The sequence below is a fragment of the Culex pipiens genome, chromosome 2 (assembly GCF_016801865.2).
Source record: "Culex pipiens pallens isolate TS chromosome 2, TS_CPP_V2, whole genome shotgun sequence".
NCBI lineage: Eukaryota > Metazoa > Arthropoda > Insecta > Diptera > Culicidae > Culex > Culex pipiens.
In genome coordinates this window covers 205,347,783-205,370,377 of record NC_068938.1, presented here as the reverse complement: position 1 = coordinate 205,370,377, position 22,595 = coordinate 205,347,783, and the positions used below count along the sequence as shown (strand labels likewise).

General features: G+C 35.9%; 1 long non-coding RNA gene and 1 pseudogene across 3 annotated transcripts; both read right to left on the bottom strand.

The window, feature by feature from the left end:
- Positions 1-435: 435 nt before the first annotated feature.
- LOC120422228 (piwi-like protein 4) lies at positions 436-2,024 on the bottom strand (annotated as a pseudogene).
- Positions 2,025-4,050: 2,026 nt separating this feature from the next.
- On the bottom strand, positions 4,051-8,514 carry LOC120422239 (uncharacterized). 3 transcript variants are annotated; one of them, XR_005606099.2, is made up of 4 exons: positions 7,114-8,514; positions 4,509-4,576; positions 4,249-4,452; positions 4,051-4,191 (listed from the first exon to the last, which is right to left on the bottom strand). It is a non-coding gene; the product is annotated as an uncharacterized LOC120422239 (long non-coding RNA). The 3 variants fall into 3 exon arrangements; XR_005606100.2 differs by having other exon boundaries at positions 4,249-4,576; positions 7,114-7,335; positions 8,266-8,514; XR_005606098.2 differs by having other exon boundaries at positions 4,249-4,576.
- Between the last annotated feature and the right edge of the window lie 14,081 nt (positions 8,515-22,595).

The window sequence follows — 22,595 nt, the reverse complement described above, 5'->3', positions numbered from 1 at the left end:
AAAAAAATCACAAAGTATCAAGTTGAATATAATATTCAAATATCATATGTACTTATCTAAGGATTCAGATTGATTGCTGCCAATTGTTCGTTCGCTTGATCGCATCCTCGGCGGAACAAATTTTGCGTTCGATTTTATATTGTCGGCCGGCAAGATCTCTTTTGATTACCGATCGAATCCTGCAGCACCAGCTGTTCCGTTTTATCAAGTTCTCCACGGCGCTGAAATGAAAAATATAAACAAATTATCTGGTAAATCAAATGATTTGTTTGAAAATTATACCTGCGCACAAAACGTAAACAACAACCAGCCGCACAAACGTTTCACATCAGACTGTTTTTGCCTGCGCAGTGCGCTGCGCTTGCCTGCGAAAGAGCAGGTAACGGAGCGTAGCGAGAGAAGAGAAAAGAGAGTTTAATTTAATTTTGCGTTTAATCCAAAATGTTGTTAACTACTAAATTGATTTAGAAGTACAAATATTGCCTAAAGAATTGAAATTAATAAACAATAATTTAAGACATGAGATTCTGCAATCTGCATTCAAAGAAAGGCGAGCCCTTACGTTAGTGAAGATTGCGTTTCCTTCGATGGTTGGCGTAAATTATGCGAAACCAAGAATAACGGAGGTTCTGAAACTCAATTTCGGTGGGGTAAACGCCCTATTTTTATAAAATATCACACTACACCTCCACATCACCGATTCCGTTGATGCTAGAGAACGGAACCGTAATTCCGCTGGTCAATCTAACCGATCTGACACTGTGCAATCAGCAGCTCGAAGAAGGGGTGCCTTTGCGAAGATCGTCTTTCGATGGCAAGGAGCGGTCCAAACGAATTTACTAACTTCCGCTCATCACACTCGGAACATCTGGGGTGAATCGGGACTACAGTCGGGACCCAACGCTGCCATAGTGATACAATCACTTGCGAAAACACCGCTGCAATTCAAACACCGCGAGTCCAAGGCGAAACAGCTGAAACACTTACCGCCGGATCCTGCGACTTAATCTCGCCGGCTTCTTTTCATCCACCTCAGGAAGTCCTTCTGGAACATTCAAATCGCCATCATCCTTACTTTTGTAGTCTTCCACTTGGATGATCTCGTACCGATCGAGGTAGAAAAAGTCCTCATGTCGGTGATCTGCAGCAGAACACGACGCGAAACGTTCAGATTGAACATCAGTCCACCTTGGTACTCGTCAACGGCGCTCACACAACCCAGTCTGATTTTCAGCCGGTTCTGCGGAATGAGCTTTGGCGCGGACGGATCATAGTTCTTCCGCCCCATATCTAAAGTCTTCAACACCTTCATAATCCGCTGGAAGAAAATGTTGTAGAACTGGATGTTTTCAGACTTCTGCTAGTTCCGTTTGTACATGCACCGGATAGTGACCGTGTGTACGTCATTGGCGGCGGTCAACTCGTCCGACACTCGCTGCGCACTGCCATAATCCTTCTTGTTGACCTTGTCCATCTCCTGCTCCTTCAAGTCCATTATGTTCAATGTTCACCTGCATCATTGGCTGGAAGTACATCTTCTGCAGCTTTTCCGTCGTCATCGACACGTACGCCAGCTGCATGTAGTTGCACAGTGTCGGCGTGTCCGCAAAGCTGCAACAGAGCAACGTTATTGTAACAATTTAGATACATTCATTGAAATACTCACGTCTGGATGTAGTTGCAAAACGGCGTCAGATCCATCCGCCGTTAGTACGCGTCCAGCTCGTCCGACTCGGTGTGCTGGAGGAACTCGAGCAGCGCCTGCCGTCTCGATAGTGAGGTTCTTCAGTGGGATCGTTTTGTCCTCCTCGCGCAGCCCGAGAATCGTGGCGACTTCGTTGATGCCGTATTTACTGCGAGAAAATTGCTTACTAGAAACTCACGTAAAGATCTCCTTCAGCGCAAGCTTGGCCGTCTTCGCGAACCGTTCCTTCTAGTCCGCGTCGATTTTGAGTGCCTTCACGAACGCCACATAATTCTGGTGGTACGACTCGAACCACTGCACGTTCTTGACGACCCGCTGCACCGACGGGGTCACGTCCCGCATTCGTTCCAGATGGTACTTTAGAATCTGATCGTCGATGTCATCGTCCAGGGGTGCATCCGGTCCCATGGCGTTCAGGACCATGATACTTTTCCTTGATCTCCCCATAAACGACCATCTTCGCCTCAATTTCCCACCTAAGGCGATCAATGTGCTTTCATTATCGTATTCGACGCACATCCGTTCACCTTGGCCTTACCTCGGCACGACCAGTTCCACAAACGTGTTTGAATCGCTGGCCACGCCGCTGTCTACCAAGCTGCTTCAGGTAACGGGTTCGAAAATGTCCGAAAACGCCGTCGCATATCCGGCTCGATCTCGACTGACGACGCTGACGATGAGCTGCTGGATAGTGCACGCTCCTCCGAGTTCCGCAACGATCTGAGCTTGCCATTTAGGCGGTTCAGGAAGACCTTCAGAAGAACCCTGGCGGAGACAAAATAGGTCGTTCCTGCCGTGGAAGGATCATCCACTCGATCTCCCGCAGCTGAAAGTCAATTCGACAACCCGCGCATCAAGATGATGAAAAAATGTATAATTAAACAAAATTGAAATTTTAATAAAATTCAACAAAATAATCAAAACGAAAAACTGTACCTACCTTACCATTACTGATAAAGACGACAAAATTAATACCGAAATAAAATTGAAAATTTCTCCAAAAAATATAATATTATGTTCGTGGGTCGTCGCAGCAGTTGTTTTGTAAACAAAGCACGTGTTGATTTCCAAGGTTGTCATTTTACACGGAGGATCGGCATTACACGAAATCGAGTTCGATTACACGAAATTCAGTTCAGGTACGATTACATACTTTCGTGTAACAGGGGTCGAACTGGATTTCGTGTAAAATCGAAATTGAAATGTTTCACCGGGTGAAAATTGCATATTGCCTACATTTGGGCGTTTTTGGATTTTCTTTGGGATTCCTATTAAGAGAAATTAAATTTCAATTTAACTATTAGATTAAACAATGTCTTTATTTTTTTCTAAATTCCATACAATAAATTAATGAAAAAACTAATTTTACAATGCTTTATATAATTAAAGTTTCTGACCTAATATCAGAAAATCACTGAGTGGAGCACTTCGAGGCCGTTCCAAGTTAAATATTCCGCCCACCGGTCCTAGCTTGTTCGCTTCTTGGAGTAACCTACGTAACTCTCTCTTGGCAATTGCCATCATCCGGATTTACCGGTCCTGGCGGATGTCACGGAGTTTCAGCGCAATCACTCGGAACTCTGTCTTGTTTCTACTTGCAACCAGCTTCCGGAATGAATTGACCGCGAACAGATGGCTTTCAACCCGGATCGATCGCTCGTTGCTGGTGCACAAAGTCGATGATTTTTTGGAGACGTGGCTCAACTTTCGCGTTGACCTTCAGGAGAGAACAACCCGGCGGGTGCCATCTGGAAAGAGGGAAACATTTTATCAGTGAAATCAAATATTTACTAGTGAGAAAGAACTTACCAGAAATTGGTTGATAAACCTGCACGACCTTCGCCCGAAATCTGTCCATTCTGAGAGTCCTCACCGATGGGTGGACTTGCTGCTGGTTTGGAGCGATGAAAGGGACGCTTCGCGCTTGCTGCGGCTTCTGCTGGAGTAGAGGGGGAACTGGGCCGGCGGGACGACTTGTTCGTGGTACGTACTCGGACGGCGAGGATCGCCGGTAGTGAGCGATTTCTTCGCCGAAGTTCCAGTCGACGCGCACCTGCCGTTTCCCACTTGGAACGAACCGCCAGTTTTGAGCTACTCCTCCGAGCTCTGCATCGGAACGCCGTCAATGTCCTCCGTGGTGTTTAGCAGCATCCCGTCGTTGTAGATGTCGTGCTTGAGCACTGGCGTGCTGGAATCTGTATCGGCAATTCCCTTCAGCAGGCGGGCACTTTCTCCGGTTGCTTTTCGACCTGTTGAGAGATTGTATTTTTGAAATTGTCAAACCAATAAGTAAATCTACTCACAATCGCAATTCCCAGGAAGGTGTGCTGCAGCCTAAGCAAAAAGTCCTTCGGGTAGCCCACTCCTCCCACGCTTTGAACACGTTCATCACGCGCGACTTGAAGCCCTCGGCTTTGAGACGGCTGTCCAACTGCATGTGGTAGGCGAAGAGATTCTTGAAGATGCCCAGCAGATTCTCCTCCACGCTGTAGGATTAAAATGTGATGAAAAATCTGCTGTTTTCAAAATTTAAACATTCTTACGCCTTCCGGAAGAAGCTCACGTTCGATACCTTGCCACTGCAGCTGTGCAGTGTCCGAGATCAGGTAGATGCGGGCGATCTTCCGCTTGAGCATGGTTTTCGTTGTTCGACAGCGACTCGGCGAACCACTCGCAAATCTCCTCGGCCGCGTCGGCGTGCTCGATGCAAAAGATCACCGCGTCGCCGACCTAAGCGGTCACGTTGGCTTTGTTTTAAAATGGATATGAATTATTGAAGCTTGACCAGAGTGAAGCGACTTACGCCGCAGAAAGGTTGCCCTTGTTGTAGTCGATGCCGTCCAGATCCACCAGCAGCTTCTCGGGCATTCCCTGGGTGTAAAAGTTGATAAAAGAATTAAAGAATTAAAGAATTAAAGAATTAAAGAATTTAAAAATTTAAGAATTTAAGAATTAAAGAATTAAAGAATTTAAGAATTTAAGCATTAAAGAATTTAAGAATTTAAGAATTTAAGAATTTAAGAATTTAAGAATTTAAGAATTTAAGAATTTAAGAATTTAAGAATTTAAGAATTTAAGAATTTAAGAATTTAAGAATTTAAGAATTTAAGAATTTAAGAATTTAAGAATTTAAGAATTTAAGAATTTAAGAATTTAAGAATTTAAGAATTTAAGAATTTAAGAATTTAAGAATTTAAGAATTTAAGAATTTAAGAATTTAAGAATTTAAGAATTTAAGAATTTAAGAATTTAAGAATTTAAGAATTTAAGAATTTAAGAATTTAAGAATTTAAGAATTTAAGAATTTAAGAATTTAAGAATTTAAGAATTTAAGAATTTAAGAATTTAAGAATTTAAGAATTTAAGAATTTAAGAATTTAAGAATTTAAGAATTTAAGAATTTAAGAATTTAAGAATTTAAGAATTTAAGAATTTAAGAATTTAAGAATTTAAGAATTTAAGAATTTAAGAATTTAAGAATTTAAGAATTTAAGAATTTAAGAATTTAAGAATTTAAGAATTTAAGAATTTAAGAATTTAAGAATTTAAGAATTTAAGAATTTAAGAATTTAAGAATTTAAGAATTTAAGAATTTAAGAATTTAAGAATTTAAGAATTTAAGAATTTAAGAATTTAAGAATTTAAGAATTTAAGAATTTAAGAATTTAAGAATTTAAGAATTTAAGAATTTAAGAATTTAAGAATTTAAGAATTTAAGAATTTAAGAATTTAAGAATTTAAGAATTTAAGAATTTAAGAATTTAAGAATTTAAGAATTTAAGAATTTAAGAATTTAAGAATTTAAGAATTTAAGAATTTAAGAATTTAAGAATTTAAGAATTTAAGAATTTAAGAATTTAAGAATTTAAGAATTTAAGAATTTAAGAATTTAAGAATTTAAGAATTTAAGAATTTAAGAATTTAAGAATTTAAGAATTTAAGAATTTAAGAATTTAAGAATTTAAGAATTTAAGAATTTAAGAATTTAAGAATTTAAGAATTTAAGAATTTAAGAATTTAAGAATTTAAGAATTTAAGAATTTAAGAATTTAAGAATTTAAGAATTTAAGAATTTAAGAATTTAAGAATTTAAGAATTTAAGAATTTAAGAATTTAAGAATTTAAGAATTTAAGAATTTAAGAATTTAAGAATTTAAGAATTTAAGAATTTAAGAATTTAAGAATTTAAGAATTTAAGAATTTAAGAATTTAAGAATTTAAGAATTTAAGAATTTAAGAATTTAAGAATTTAAGAACTTAAGAAGTTAAGAATTTAAGAACTTAAGAATTTAAAAATTTAAGAACTTAAGAATTTCAATATTATTTGAGATTTTTGAGATTTCCGTTTTTTTTTGTTTGCAAAATTGTTTTATATTTTATATTTTTTAGTGTTCAAATTTTTATTTTTTTTTTAATTTTGTTTTTTTTTGAATTTTTTTTTTTAATTTTGAAATTTTGACTGTTTAGTTTTTTGGAGTTTTGAATTCCAGATTTTTGAAATTTTGAATTTAGAAATTTCGGATTTTTTTAATTACGATTTTAGAAATTCTAAAATTTTAAAAAATTTAGTTAAAAATACTATTAAAATATAAAAAAAGTTTCAAATTTTTGAAATTTGAAATCCCATTTTGAATGACGGCGCATTAATTTTTGAATGTTATGATCTTTTTATTTTTCGCCAAGAATGTTTAAATTTAGAAAAATAGTTCTACGGGTAAATCCCATCTAAAATTCAAAGGCAAATTAAATATATCCACTATAAAATTAAAAATAAATAAGGTTAAAAAACATTACTCTAAACTCAAAAGAAATTACATATTCAGAGCAGGATATATTAATAAATGAGTTAAGTGTAGTAATAATTTTATTTAAGAAATTCTTAACCATAAATTTAAAAAATAATCGCTACATCTTAATTTTCGACGGTTCGTATTAAGAAAATACAAACAAACATTTTCAGAAAAAAATCTATTAATAAGAAATTGAAATTGCACTCAATGGAAAAAAACAAATTCTCGTTATTCTTGATACTATTTTTCTTATTAACTTGAAAGTAATTCTATCTATTTATCTATTTATTTATCAAAATTGCCATCCGCGCGAAATCCGCGTCTGAGCAAAATTAGTCAGCAAATCCGCGCCATCCGCGCGATCCGCGCCGTCCGTAACAACCCTGTCTCAAGACGAGGCCGCACCGCAGTCGGACTTGGGTTTCCCCGGGGACTGTGGAATGTTCAGGTGATCGGAGGGACAAACCAAGAAACGACTAGTGCCGCGCCGGTTGCCCTGGTTGCGGCCGATACGGATCTGGACCTAGACTGCTCCGATGCACTGCACGAACGGGCCGAACCGCTGTTACTGCGGCTTCGGCTCTGACGTCTTTGTCGGGGAACACGAAGGGGACTTACCGAGCTGGCACGATTGTCGGATCAGCAGCGGCTTACGGAGCCAGATCTAATGCCGCGAGCGGCTTTCCGGGAGCTGGTTTTGATCCTCCTCTCCGGACTTTCCAAGTTGCTTGTCCTCGATTCTCAAATGTTTTCTTCTCCAGGTCTGGGCGCACGGATACTTCCGGTAGGCGAAATCCGGGAACACGTTCTGTTCGCTGTTGGTTCGCGTGCGTATCTAATCTGTGAAAAGTAATTTTAGCTGTAGAAAACTTTCAATTTTTCAACAATAGTCGTGGCCGTCAGATTTGACAAAAATCCGGACAGAAGGTAACATTGCACTTCCCCCCCGAGTGGTACAATTTCTCTTCTCCCAGACCGAAAAACCAAGAAGTCAGTTGAATCCGGCCACAAAATTATTCACCTCCCGTGATTCGTGGTTAAAGCAAGATTCCGGTTCCCCCAGACTGGAAAACCAAGAATCACGGAGAGGTAGATAATTGTGTGGCCGGATTCAACTGATTTCTTGGGTCTTCGGTCTGGGGAAAGCAAACTTCTGCCTTCCGGTCGATATTAAGGCAAATTTGGTTCCCCCAGACCCATGAACCATAAAATCAATCGAATCCTACCATAAAATTAACTACCCGCCCGTTATTTTTGGATATCCGGTTTGGGGAACTGGAATCTTGTTTTTTTCCGGGCGCTGACGAAAAATTTGCGGCCGGAAGGTAAAAACTTGCTACCCCAGAACGAAGAACCAAATATACAATCGTGATCTTGGATATCCGGTCTGGGGGAACCGGAACCTTGTTTTTTTCCGGGCGCTGACGATAAATTTCCTTGAATTCCGGCCGGAAGGTCAAAATTTGCCTCCCCCAGACCGAAGAGCCAAAAAATCAATAGAATCCAGCCACAAATATATTCACCTCTCCGTGATTCTTGGTTTCCCCGTCTGAAGGAACCGGAGTCTTGCCTTTTCCAACCGCAGCCGTCAGATTTTAGCCGTTTCCTACCAGAAGGTAGAATTTCGCTTCCCCCAGACTGGAGAACCAAGAATTCAACCGAATTCGGCCACAACATTATTCGCTGGCCTGGTATTGTTGGTTATCCAGTTTGAGAGAACCGGAATCTTGCCTTTTCCGGCAGCTGTTCACAAATCCGAGCAGAACTTACCTGCAACACCTCTTGCTACCAGCATCCAAATTTCACTAAGTCCCGATTTGACAGCGGGTGAAATGATTCCGCAAATTCTTCAAAATTTTTCTAAGTCCAAAAGTTACACTTTTTGCAGTTCGGAACCCTGAACTGGAAAAGATGTAACTTTTACACTTTTTGCAGTTCGCCTTTTACACTTTTTTCAGTTCGAGGGTTGAAACTAGTCGGTGGTGTAAAATCGAACTGCAAAAAGTGTAATGCTGATTCTCCGTGTAGCCAATCGCGTTCTTCGATGTTTTTTGCACTCTAAAAGGAAACTGTCTTGGTTGACGACGCAACTCTAAAATAATTATTATTCAAGATAAATTTTTCTTGCATTTCAGCATTATGTATATTTTTTGTTATTTTTGTCAAACTGAGTAGGGTCCTTAAGTCCTATGTAAAGTTTTACATCAAATTGTAAAAAAAGCCCCAAAACCATTTCTGACAACTTTTTTTTATTTTAAAGCAAAAAAATAAATAAATAATCATGACAACACAACACAATTTTACGATGGATCAACTGTGGGCCTCTTGAAACAAGCTGTCAAATAAGATACTCTCTGGCAAGAAAAGCAGTGAAGTTATTTTTTTTAAATTAATTTAAAACCTATTCAAACCCTCTGTGATCGTATAAGGGGTCATTGCACTTAGAATGATATCAGCAATTTAATCTTAACTTTAGGGCCCAATGCAGTGAAGCTGTGGGAGTAAATTCTGAAATTTTAATTTACTGTTGATTGAACAACTATTGTGAAAAACTGGATTGGTACGCGGTTAGACATTTATGGAGCGTTCTTTAACAAAACCGCATTGACCCATTTACATTGTTTTGCTTTAATTTCTTTATAATAAAAAACATCAATGAACACAAAAAATGTTTTGCTATTGCTGTTAGTATATCATAATTTTAGAATAAAACTAGCATTACAATTACGGTAAACTTTGGTTTTTCAAATATTTTTAACAGCTTTGGGCTCATCTATACAATTTTGTCTTGATTTCTTCGATTTGTGTAAAATTGGGTTAGAACTCTAAATTGATTAGAATAGTGAGCACAAATAGCGCACAGCGCTGCAGAGATAAGAATAGGATGATAGGAGGATGACAGCTAGAAATGTCATAGCAGAGGAGAAGAAGAAAAGGGATTAAGAAGGTGCGGTCTTGAAGAAATTTTCTTCCTAAAGTTCGTCGCGTTTTACTTTTCCGAGTGGACCTGTTTTCCAGGAAATATTCCCTGTGCGACGATCACCCAATCTGGCCCAGTCCGTTTTAAGGAGAGCGCTGCTGAAAAAAGCCGACGTTCCAGTCCATGAACCGATGCCGCTAACTCAAAGTTGAACTGGCTGCTGGCGCCGGTTACGGTGTCGCTAAAAAATGTAGGTTTTGCCTACGGAAGGCCGGGTCCACCACAGAAAACTTTACCGCTGATCCAGAGGCAACGCCACTGGCAATTTTCATGGAGAGGCAAGCAAGCATTCCGCTGCGGGAACCGGAGAAGGAACGCTCGACGGAACGGCACGGCGGCAATAAGGTCAGGGTGAGAATGATGAGCATGAAAAAAGGAAGAAAAGTAAACTCTTTATTTCCTAATCCTACTTTCTTACCGTAAAAATCTGGAGCAACATTTGAAAGGGTCGGTACGACATTGCTGTTGTTCTTTCAGGTTAGCGACGATAGCTATTTCTCAAAGAAATCAATGACAAAATTCAAACACTCACAAACAAACAATATTTCAGATTATTAACAAAAAAAAAACAGCTTGATTTGCTTTGTCTTTTCTCGCACCGACTGTTTATCATGTCATTTCACTATTTCATACTCAAACGCAAGTTGTTAAACGAAAACAATTGATACTTTACGGAAAAATCAGCAATTTTCAATATAAACACTTCCGCTCTACTTCCCTCCAAACGAAAACCATTAAGCTATACAATTTACATGACTTTTAACAATTACATGACAATTTGGATTCCAAAATGTTTGTGTTCCAAAATTAATTAGTTTATTTACATGAAATTCATAAACTACATTCAATTAGAAGTTACATGATGAATAATTACATTATATTCATACGTTTACATTTGTTTTAGATTTTATATCAAGCGAATTTACATGAGAAACACACATTACATGTCGTGTAATTTTACCAAAAAAAAATTCTGTGTAGCAAAGTGATGGGAAATCTGCAAAGACGGCTGAAGACGAAGATAAATATTTGACTTTTTGCCTCGGTTAACCGTCAATTTTTAGTTTGAATTTGACCAACCAACGGGATACAGTAGGGTCCTAAAGCCCTATGTAAATGTTTTTGTACAATGGTTTTAACACTATCAAAAAAAATAATTGACAAGACAAGACAAAAAATTAATTGACAAGATAGATCAACTATGTTCCCCTTGGAACCCTTGGAACAAGCTGTCAAGAAGGGCCGAGAAGTATTTTTTTATTGATTTAAAAATACATTTTAAATCCTTTGCGATTGTACAAAGCATCATTGTTCTCAGAAAAATAAGCTTTATCGTTGAGAACAAACACAAATTAAAGCTTAATTTTAGGATCCAATTATGTATGCTTATGATGAATAATTGCGTATCAATTAAAGTGAAAATAAGCTCAATAAAATTTTCTTAAAGGTAAATTAAAAATAAAAGCATGATATAGATAAAAATTACTTCTTGATAAAAAAATAATGTTGGAAAATTGATATTTTACCAGGAGAAGGAAATTTGCTCCAACTAAACAAAATGAAATCAAAATATCATCTCATGATGCAGAATTTCCGAAAATGCACTTAGTTGATAGTTGAATAAATAAATTAATAAGAGTTTTGTCCATCTGCACGGATGCATGTTTTAAAATATTTTAAATCTTAATGAATTTTAAAGAATTCGTTGAAAACAATCATTATGAAAAAAGTATAATATTCAAATTTACTCTTTGTTTTGTGAAAAAAAACTTTGCAAATCGTAACTATTTTTCAAATAATTATTTTATGTTTTTATACGGTACTTGCGTATCGAGATGAACCATTTGAACTTTAAAATAATCTTTTGATATACGATAACCATATCAGAAAACATACTTAAATAGTTTTTCAAAGTCGTCAAGAAAAAAAATCACCATTACAAACTATAAAATAACTCTATTACTTATGGTAACCATTTGACAAATAGTCATCAAGGTCCGCCATTGGAACCATTTGAACATTAAAATTACCGTATGATTTAGGGTAACCATTTGAGAAAACATCCGCAAATAATTTTTGAAAGTCATCTAGAAAATTGTTTACCATTACAAACATTAAAATAACTTTTTTTTTTTAAAAAAAACTTCATCATCCCGGTACGAGAATCGAACTCACGACCTCTGGATTGGAAACCCAGCACGCCGCTAGTCGAAACCCATCCCCTACCGGTCAGTATTCCCAGTGAGTAGAATTACTCTTTGAAGGGATCTGACTTTGCCGAGCCAGACAGGAATCGAACCCATCACCTTCCGCTTACAAGGCGAAACCCGTAACCTCACGGCCACGGAAGCTCGGCAAACTCTATTACTTATGGTGACCATTTGACAAATAGTCATCAAGGTCCGCCAAATAACATTATTACAAATGGTGACCTTATCTCATAAGGTTTTTTTAAGTTCCTCACCAGAATCGATATAGTTTTCGTTTATCCGGGTGCTAGCATATGACTGCAAGCCTACTGTGTCTATTCAACCACTGCCGCCTGACTCGTGCCGGAGTGAAAAATGAGCTACACTCACTCAATTCGTGTCATATGACTGACTCGCAAAATCCTCTTTAAACACCATTTTGACTATTTTCAAGCAATTGAATGGTTGTAGACTGTGCAAAACACTTAAAACAACCATAACTTATATTCAAAATTACATTTCCACGCAAAAAAACGAACTTTTTGTGTAAAAACTTGTTTCTTTATGTGTGTGCGTGCAATGTCGAATGAGCGTTGGTCGACTACTGCCTCGCATTGCAGCTGCTTAATGAGTTAGGGCACTCACGACTGCGCCGGGTTTGTTTATGTCACGTTTTTGCGGTTCCGTCAATGGATCTCAAAAAATCGTGTCAGCATCGCCGATTTTCGCGTCATGACCCCTGACATTTGCAGCACTGATTTTGATTATTCGGTAGAAAATCTTTTTCACTACTACACTTGTAAGTGTAACGTCACACGTCGAAAAATGACCTGTCACATTTTGTAGAGCAGATTGATTTTCTTGGAGAATTTCGGGTACGATTTTCTTTTGCGTGATTTGCCTCCTCTTTCTTTCGCGGGTGAAGAAAATTCGCAAGCGAATTTGATTTTTTTTTGCTATTATTCCATCCCTGATTAGATCAGTCCAGTCAAAAAGAATCACAAAATGTTTTTTACATTATTATATTTATGATACTGTCATACATCTGTTACATATCAGCGAACCCAGAAAAAACATACTGAAATTTTACCGGTAATCCGTAGCGTGTAGTACGGTATGTCCACGCATCCTTTCTTCTCTATAGATTCAGTAAAATGTGATCCGTTCTCAGAAGGCTCTCTGCGGTAAATACAATAAAACATTTTTATGGAGGAATTGCTCACGAGGGAGGAGGGGGAAGATCTAAAATAAAAAAAATCCACGTGGTTTATGGATGACCCCCGCTGAAACTTTTATCTTAAGGAATGTTAATAAAGTTAATTTTGAAATTAAAAATTTCAATTTATATTTAGGAATGAAATGCTGAAATGTGTATGACCCAATCTCACCGCCTGACCCAAAGTCACCCTTGATGACGGTAAGTACAAATTTTATTTAAAGTTTAAACTTAACTTTAGGTCTAATTTTAATTACTTTTTTTTTGTAAAGTATCATAAAATTACGTTATACAGTGAAACCTCTATTTTCGCGGTGCGTTAAGTTTTTCTAATTTGTCGATTTCTCTGGAACGACGCAACATTTTCACAATGTTTTAAAAGCAATTTGTAGGTTTTGTTCAGATCTACAAAATGCTTTTTGAAGTTTGCAAAAATATTGTATGGTTTAAGAGAAACCTTCGAAACAAAAAGCGTAACGCCACCGCGTAAAAATTAGCTGATAGCTGGATTTTCTAGCATCTTAGGCTCAGGGGTGTCCAATTGGTGTGAAAAAGTTCAATTCAAAGAAAATTAAGAAAGACAATTTTTATCTTTAATCACTTCTCCAACATCAGAAATATATTCTTGCAAAATTTGTGTAATGTTGGCAAAATATTGTTTTTCTCGAAAAAAGTTTTGATTTTTTTTTTATATGATCATCCCTAGGTCTGGCACGTTTCCGCCATCATGCGGTCACGTACTCCGCTTGTTTGTCAACAAAGCTGCAGTTGAAAGGTGAGACGAAGTGAGGGGGAAGAGGTTTTGACATTTGCAATGCCGCATCTGACCCGCCGCCTATTTCCATGGTCGTTTGCAACGACCGAGTCCAGTAAGCAACTGAATGCACAATAAAAAAAATCATGAAAATATTGTTTTTCCTTGTGTTGCGTCTGTTTTTACTAAGAAAGTTTTTTGGTGGCAAGTTAGACATGTTTCATGTGGCTTTGCCAATGTTTTATATTATTTTTATACAAAAATAAGTATAAAGTAATTCTTGTAATGGCCCAGACTATGCATCTACATATTTTTGTATAATTTAAATGATAATGACATCATTCTATAACAGAAAATGTGAGAAGAAAAAAATCAAAAAAAATAAAAGTGGCTGTAAAAATATGAACAGACTAAAACAGCAAAAGAAGGTGGTAGCAAAAATCAAATACTAACAACAGGCATAACATAAACATGATAAATACTGATAATATGATTAAAATTAACAAAGAAAAACTTTAAACAAAAGAAGTAAAATTTGTAAAATTACCTTCTCAACACGAAAAAAATAAAAAAAGGCATTAAAGGGCTAAACTTAACCCTCTACAACCCAACCCACCAATCCATTTTTCAACCATTTGAACTTTAAAAAGCATGAGAAAGAAGAACTCCTAAAATTTTAAAAAAATTTAGGGTTCGAATGTTGACTTGTTTTATGTGATTTTGCCAATATTATTTAAAATGTAATTTTTTTGGGATCAACTTTTGCTGTGTTTTTTGTTTACATTTCTTATATTTTAAGTAAAAATAAGTATGCAGTAATTTTTGTAGTATCCCAGACTATGCCTCTACGCATTTTTTTTACAATTTAAATGATAATGCACTTACAGCAGAAAATGTGAAAAACAGTTGAAAATTAAAAAAGTGGCTGTAAAAACATGAACAAATCAGAAAAGCAAAATGTAATGATAGAAGATGGTAGAGTAGGCTACTTATTTTTATTCGAACAGTACAAAACAAAACTATATATTTTTAATCAAATGAAAAATAATGAATGAATGCTATTTTTTTTTTACTTAGAGTGATCAAAAAATGATATTAAAAACTTAGTGGCGAATTACCAAAGAAATTTTTGTATGTGTTCAACTCATTGTAAACGGTTGCTTGTCTTTTATTTTTGAAAACAGGAACTTTCCAAAACAACAATTTTACAACTTGTGTGAATTTCTGGTTATTAGAGATTAGGTGTTCCGTGCAACTATTTCCTTTTCGTTAACCGCTTGGTAACAGAAGGTTCTTCAAATGCAATTAAACAAAAACTAGGGAAAATTTGACCAAAACACCTAGTGAGATCGAAAAGCTTAAACTTGAAATATGTAAAAAGATTCTGTTCTAAATTCACTCACCTCACAGTAAAACGGAGTGATGAAGAGACGCAGTGTGCTGCTTGTTCACGTTATGTGCATTGTTTCACTTTTCAAGTGATTTTTCATATTACAGTACTCCTTTTTTTTGTTTTGTTTTGTTTGTTATGCTCAGCAGCAGTCGCCAGCGGGTGGTAATGGGAGGGAAGAAATATGCAACAACAACAGCAGCAGCAGCATTAAAAATGTGCTAGCATCATTGCGAAAAGGTTGTACGCTCCAGAATGGATTTTGCAACATTATGCCCTTGGAGCAGGAATAATAGTGTGTGGCTTTTTTTGTGCACGCAAACGGGGTGAAGTATGTGTGTGCACATTGTGTATGTGTGTGTGCCGGGGGGAGGTATATCAATGAACACATTTAATTGAAACATTCATAACCTGCGATAGATGAGATTCATGAGAATGTTTTGAGTTACCTACATTTCATTAAATTTGGTATGACTTTGAAAAAATTATCTTAAATTTAATACTTTTCTTGTCAAATGAAAACATAGTTAACGAGGAAATTTCTTCTTCCCATTCAATCAACGCAGAGCGGAAAGAAGTTCCTCAAAGGTAATTACGTCATTATTTACCAACATTGTCCACGCCACTTCACCGGTCCGATTTCATTCGGTGGCGAAAAACTTTGCCACAATGCCTCGGTGTCCCTCGTGAAGCCTGGAAAACTTAAAAAAGTATTTTTCCTAAAACAATAGAGCCCGGGTTTCTTTCCCGGTGGTTTCATTATGGTTTATTATTATTTTTTTGTGTTTTTTGTTGCACTGCATCCAAACACCCTTCAACACCCTCGGAGTGTTTAATACATCATCGCCGTAACTGCGCCGGGTAACATACAGGAGGCTGGACCCAGAGTTTCTTTCCCGAAACCGCACCGTGTCGTCCATGGATATGCAGGGAATGGGCCGGCCGGCCGGCGGGTGTACCACATCATGTCAAATTATGTAATTCAACGGAGGACACACTCTTAGAGGGTACTCGAGGCCATTATGGTAGCGGACAGTTTGTTCGGTTCAATTCACCTAGTTTTTCTTGGAAAATATAAAAAAATATTGAATTTATAACTCAAAATTGATTTCAAAATATGTTAAAATAATTATGATTGAAGAATTTTTTTTATTAAAACGTAAACTGGGGTGACATTGATACAATTTCAATTTATTTTTGGAATATTTTCAATTTTTTTGTAAAGTCACACAAGGTCCATGCACCATTTTAGAATTAAAAATCAATAGTGTTTAAAAAAAGTTGCGTTGAAAAGTTTTGTTTTGAACTCCTGGTGAATTTGACAGTCATAGTTTTTCTTAATAAAATCGGATTTAAGGTGTTAAATTTATATTTTTACGTCAAATAAAGAAAAAAATAAGTGTTTATATTTAGTCAACTATGATTATAAGCTTTTTAACTAAATACATATAAATTTGTGGAAAAATTGTTAAAAAGTCATAATTTTGTATGAAATTCTTTAAAACTATAATCATCGATTTATATTTCATTTCAAACTGAACTCGAAGCACGAATCAAAAGTTTTGACATTTAGTTGATCCTAGTTGATTATTGACCAAAGAATCTGAAAATGCATTCGGTATTTCGTTTCAAAATCATGTTCATTGAGAAAATCATGACACTTTGAGAAGATTAAAATAATGCTATTCATCAACATTTTCTTAATTATAGTTAACAAACTTTTTAAACTATTCAAAACTTCAAGAAAACTTCTTCTTGAAGTACTTTGAACAGTTATCTAACACGGTAAGTATGATTTCATACCATTCCGTAAGCATTCATGTTGTACTCTTAATTTTGTGGAAAACTTCCAAACCTACAAATCCTATCTACGTTTTTTTCTTTTTTTTTTTTTTTGTTGAATCGAATCTATTCTATTCTACACAAATTGCAAAAAAAAACACTTTCGCATTATTATTTTTTGCATGGTCAAAGAAAATGGGCGTGTAGATTCGAAGATCAGTAAATATATTGAGACAAGATTTTCTGATCGATTGTTGATCGAACTGCTTGTTCCTGAAATTATTTCTTAAATTTTAATATTTAAATTTTGTGAAAAATTAGTTGTTATTAGTGCCATCTATTCGGCCTCACTTGTCAACTCTCAATTTTTAATTTTAAACAATTTAACATTGATGAAACTTTCTGCTCTTTTCAATAAACATAATTTCAAAATGTTTAAACCAGGCCTGCCCAACGTATGGGCCGCGGGCCGGATCCGGCCCGTGAAGCTATTTCATCCGGCCCGCGACGACTTTTCAAAATATTTCTATGACCGGACCTTTAGGCTATTCATGTAATATTAAGTAAATAAATTGATTGTCTGAATTGAAAAAAAAATAGCTTGAGATCAAATGTCAACACATTTTAACAACATTCTTCATCTTCGAATTAAATTCTTATAATTTCTATATTGATATTTTCAAACTGGAAACTGGTGAAAACAAAATTATCCATTTCGTAAAATTGTTAAATTTATTAACAAACTTGGCATGTTGTCTAAAAATGAACAAAACGAAACTAAATTTAAATTTAAATTTCGTTAGCTTTAACTGTGTTTTATTCAAATTGAAGTTTTTTTTCTATTCTCAATTTTTTGTTTTAATAAGTGAGCAAAAACTTATGTTTTTTCCAGAATAATTATTCAGTTTGAAAAAAAGCTTAAAAAGCAATTATTCATACTAAAAAATGTCTCAAAATGAGTCAAGGAATCAGGGAGCAAAAATATATTTTTCATTAACTTTGGATTTCGAAGAATTGAGAATTTTTAATAATTTCATATATATTTTCTACACTTTTTAAATGTTGTGGGTGTTTAAAATCATTTTAAAATATTTTTAAAATATTTTAATAAAGGTGCACAACAACGTAATTATTGTTTTTTTTTAAAGGATGTTCGAATCTCAATTTCGATTGAATAAATTTTATCATGTCTCATTGATTTTTTATGTTGTAGTGTTGAAGAAATTAAACTTTAAAAAATTGCAACGACCATTGAAATTTGAATGATTTTTTCCATCAAAAAATATATCCATGTATTTAATTGCAATTGCAATTTTAAACAAACAATAATGAAAATAAATCGAGATATATGAATCTTATTTACACCACTAGTTCTTTTATTAATACTTTACATGAATCCAATCATAAAAAATGTGATTACTTCTTCAACTTCTTTTGAATATTATTTCCGGCCCGCCACTGTTTCAGAACAATCAGATCCAGCCCGCAGGGCCAAAAGGTTAGGCACCCCTGGTTTAAACTATTAGTACCTTTCAAAATGACAAAATAACCTACATGGGGCATTTTAAAATGCTGGGTTTAGCTTTAATTTTTCAATTATTTTTCAATTAAAAAAGCAGAAAATTTCGCAAAAAAAGTAAAAGTTTAAAAAAATATATTTTTAAACATTGAAAATTAAACCAACAGCTTGCAGACATCGTGAATGATTAAAATGAGGGCATGTTGCATCTTATAAAATTATTCAAAGTCTGGTAGGATTTTTTTTCGCTCCTCTAAATTTTTTTTTATTTACAAAAAATGTCCATTCTAAGTACTCTCATACAAAAAATACGTTTTATGAATATACAATCATTCGTGATAAAAAGTCAATCAAAATTTCAGGATTTTTTACCTTAACCCTATTCTTTCCGAAAAGTCCTTTTCATAACCTACATCTTTGCTGAAGACACCAAATCGATCTGAAAATCTCTTCTCTATATAAATATTATCGAAAAATCTCATGCCCATTTTGTTTGACCATCCCACAAAACTGCATAGAGCCCGGTATGGAAATAGTAGTTTATGCAACAAGTTGCAAAAAGAGGATATTTTCAGCACGAGTCGTACATTTATCCAACGAGGTTCACCGAGTTGGATAAATACGAAGAGTGCTGAAAAAATCAAGTTTTGCAACGAGTTCCATACAACATTTTTTGCAATTCCAAAAAACACACACTGAGTGAAATTTTATGTCAAATTTTCATGTATTTTGTCAATAAATCGTTTAAATAAAAAAAATGTTGAAAAGTGTTACTTTTCGAAACAAGTGCTGAAAAGTTCAACTTTTCAGCACCCATTTGAGTGCTGAAAAGTAGAACTTTTCATCATTTATTTTGAAAAGTGTTGCTATTCGATTCTGTTATTTTTGGTACAGAAAAGTAGGCTATTTCGTTGTTCAAGAATGGCAGGAAAAGTAAGTAGTTTCACGACGGAATTGCAAAAAAAGGTTTTGTAGCATCAAGCACTCAAAAATGTAGCAATGTTGCTATGGAAAAAACACTTTAACAATTATTGCTCATAGTATTCTTCAATTATTGAAAAAGTTAATTCAAAAAGTATGTCATTTTTTTATCTATGGGTAATTCTCTACCAACTCAGACGAAATCGGGAAAGTTGCCCCGACCCCTCTTCGATTTGCGTGAAACTTTGTCCTAAGAGGTAACTTTTGTCCCTGATCACGAAACCGAGGTCCGTTTTTTGATATCTCGTGACGGAGGGGCGGTACGACCCCTTCCATTTTTGAACATGTGAAAAAAGAGGTGTTTTTCAACAATTTGCAGCCTGAAACGGTGATGAGATCGAAATTTGGTGTCAAAGGGACTTTTATGTAAAATTAGACGCCCAATTTAATGGCGTACTCAGAATTTGGAATAAACGTATTTTTCATCGAAAAAAACACTAAAAAAATTTTTGAAAATTCTCCCATTTTCCGTTACTTGACTGTAAAAAATTTTGGAACATGTCATTTTATGGGAAATTTAATGTACTTTTCGAATCTACATTGTCCCAGAAGGGTCATTTTTTCATTTAGAACAATTTTGAAAAAGTTACTTTTTGCGTTTCTCTTTGTTTCGTCGTGTGACCATGAATGGCCATGATCGATGACGACCAACTTTTTCAAAACTTTTTTTCGTAAAATCGCGATAACTCGTGATGTTTATAAGCAAACCCCTTATGTCTATATATCAAAATTTTTGTAATTGTCTGCCTTTGTAGAACATTATTATACTCTAAAAAATAACCCTGCAAAGTTAGAAAAAACACGAAATTTTAAAATGAAAAATTTTGTTCTAAATGAAAAAATGACCCTTCTGGGACAATGTAGATTCAAAAAGTACATTAAATTTCCCATAAAATGACATGTTCCAAAATTTTTTACAGTCGAGTAACGGAAAATGGGAGAATTTTTAAAAACTTTTTAGTGTTTTTTTCGATGAAAAATACGTTTATTCGAAATTCTGAGTACGCCATCAAATTGGGCGTCTAATTTTACATAAAAGTCCCTTTGACACCAAATTTCGATCTCATCACCGTTTCAGGCTGCAAATTGTTGAAAAACACCTCTTTTTTCACATGTTCAAAAATGGAAGGGGTCGTACCGCCCCTCCGTCACGAGATATCAAAAAACGGACCTCGGATTCGTGATCAGGGACAAAAGTTACCCCTTAGGACAAAGTTTCACGCAAATCGAAGAGGGGTCGGGGAAACTGCTGTGTGAGTTGGCGGAGAATTACCCCTATGTGTAAGACAAAAAGCAACTTACCTTTTCAAACTTCGATTTGAATCATTACTAAAAGTTATGATTTCGAACAATTTTGCTAATCACAAATCACTTCCTCAATAAGAAAAGTAACTCGAACAACAGTAAACCCCCAATGCAACACGGTGTTGATGATGCCGACGCCGCCGCCAACAACCGCAACTAAGTCACTCCGTTGACAGCTCAATGTGTGCTAGCATGGCGAGGAGGAGGGTTGGTCCGTGTTGGACGAAATTTTTCCCCCCGAAAGTGTCATCCGGTTAGATTGGATGAAGTAAAGCAAGGCGCCGTAACCGTAATTCGTACAATAGTCAGTAGCAGCAGTGCTAAACAATGGGGATGTAATTTACCTCAGGGCTTGAACATTTGATTTAAAGAAGGGTAAGCTTATGATGGATATAAACAACGCCATTCTAGGCGGTAATTAATAATAAATAATTGTTGTCAGCTTCCAGAAATCCTGATGGTTTGACGTAGAATCACATAATTGATAATATAACGGAACATACGATAACTACAACAATATATAATAACTTTTTATTGAAATTATCTCAATTATTCATGATCCTACAATTGTACAATGTAACTCCAATTACTTTGATTCGCCAACGCCAATGCTAACCCGTTGCCACTTCCGTCATAGTTCTACTTTTTTTATTCATTCTCTGGGAACGCTTCCCTTAACCTAAGGAACTTCAACTTTGGTTTGGTCTACCGAACATCAATATATTCACAATGATGGGTGGCTGAAAAAAGTAGGAGTAAAAAAAGGTACATCCACTAACAACGAGGCAACCGACAACGTTGACGACAGGAAGAATAAATATAAGCACATAATCTTTCCCAAAGTAATTCCAAGAGACCAAAAAATTGTGTCCCTTTTACCCCTCTCTCGTCTGACCAACCTCCCTCTGCCCGGTTCCCTTACTTCCGTTCACCGAATTCCGGTTTATTTTCCTCGTTTGTTTAATATTTCCATCCTTCTGAGGGATGTTGTACTATCGAAATTTTCAAATAACGACCGGAGAGACAGAGAAAACGGGGAAGAAAAGTTGATGGCATCTCGGCACACTAAACTGCCTGCCTTACCCCACAACCCTGAAATTTTCCCAAGCCCCCATTTTTTTTCCACGACATTTTTTCCATCCTTTCCACTTCATATAGCGACCGGTTATTGTGGAAAAAAAACTGGAACCGATTCCAACATCCTCGACTGATTGTTACGGGGTGGTGAGGTTTGAGGAAAGGTAAGCTTGCAAAACCGAACCAAGTTGATAGAATGTAAAAATAATTGGAATAGGGTTGTTGAATTTGAAAAATGTAATGTGCATGCAAGCAGCCAAGTCAGGGAACCGAAACTCGTCGTCGTCGTCTCGATTCTCTACCCCAGAGTTTGCACAATTCGACGTCGCCACACCGCGTATCGCCAAGTGCCTTCCAGGCGGGAGTGCGCTGACAAAGTGCTGGGTATGTGCTGGCTTCGACAGTTGGGGGCTGGGTGGAAAAGACGATACAAATTAGATGGTGTTGAAAGGTTTTTTGCAGAGTTTAAATTTCATTTTTATTCTGCGGCATTTTATATTTTGTTACTAATTACGGTGTGCTTGTAGAAAAGACTAAAGATAAAAAGGAAGTCTGATTTTTGGCACCTTGAAAAAGGGCTCTTATCCGAAATTTTGCGGGGTAAATCGAAATACATAATTCGTCGGTGGGTTCAATGCAACTGTATTTTTCTTAGGTTTTTTTTTTATTTTGAAGGAAAATCGATGAATTCATATACACTCACTATAAATTATATAATTGGCGCGAATTAAATAGTTCCCAGAGTCAAATTTACCAGATTGCAAGCTTTCTTTCAAGCCCAAAATCAAGGGTTCTGATTGCTCCAAAAAGACCCTTTTACTCGCGAGCACAATTCGAGCGCGACTTATTTATAACTGCTCCAAAGTATTCTTACCGTTTGTATCTTCCACACCTATCGCTACTGAAC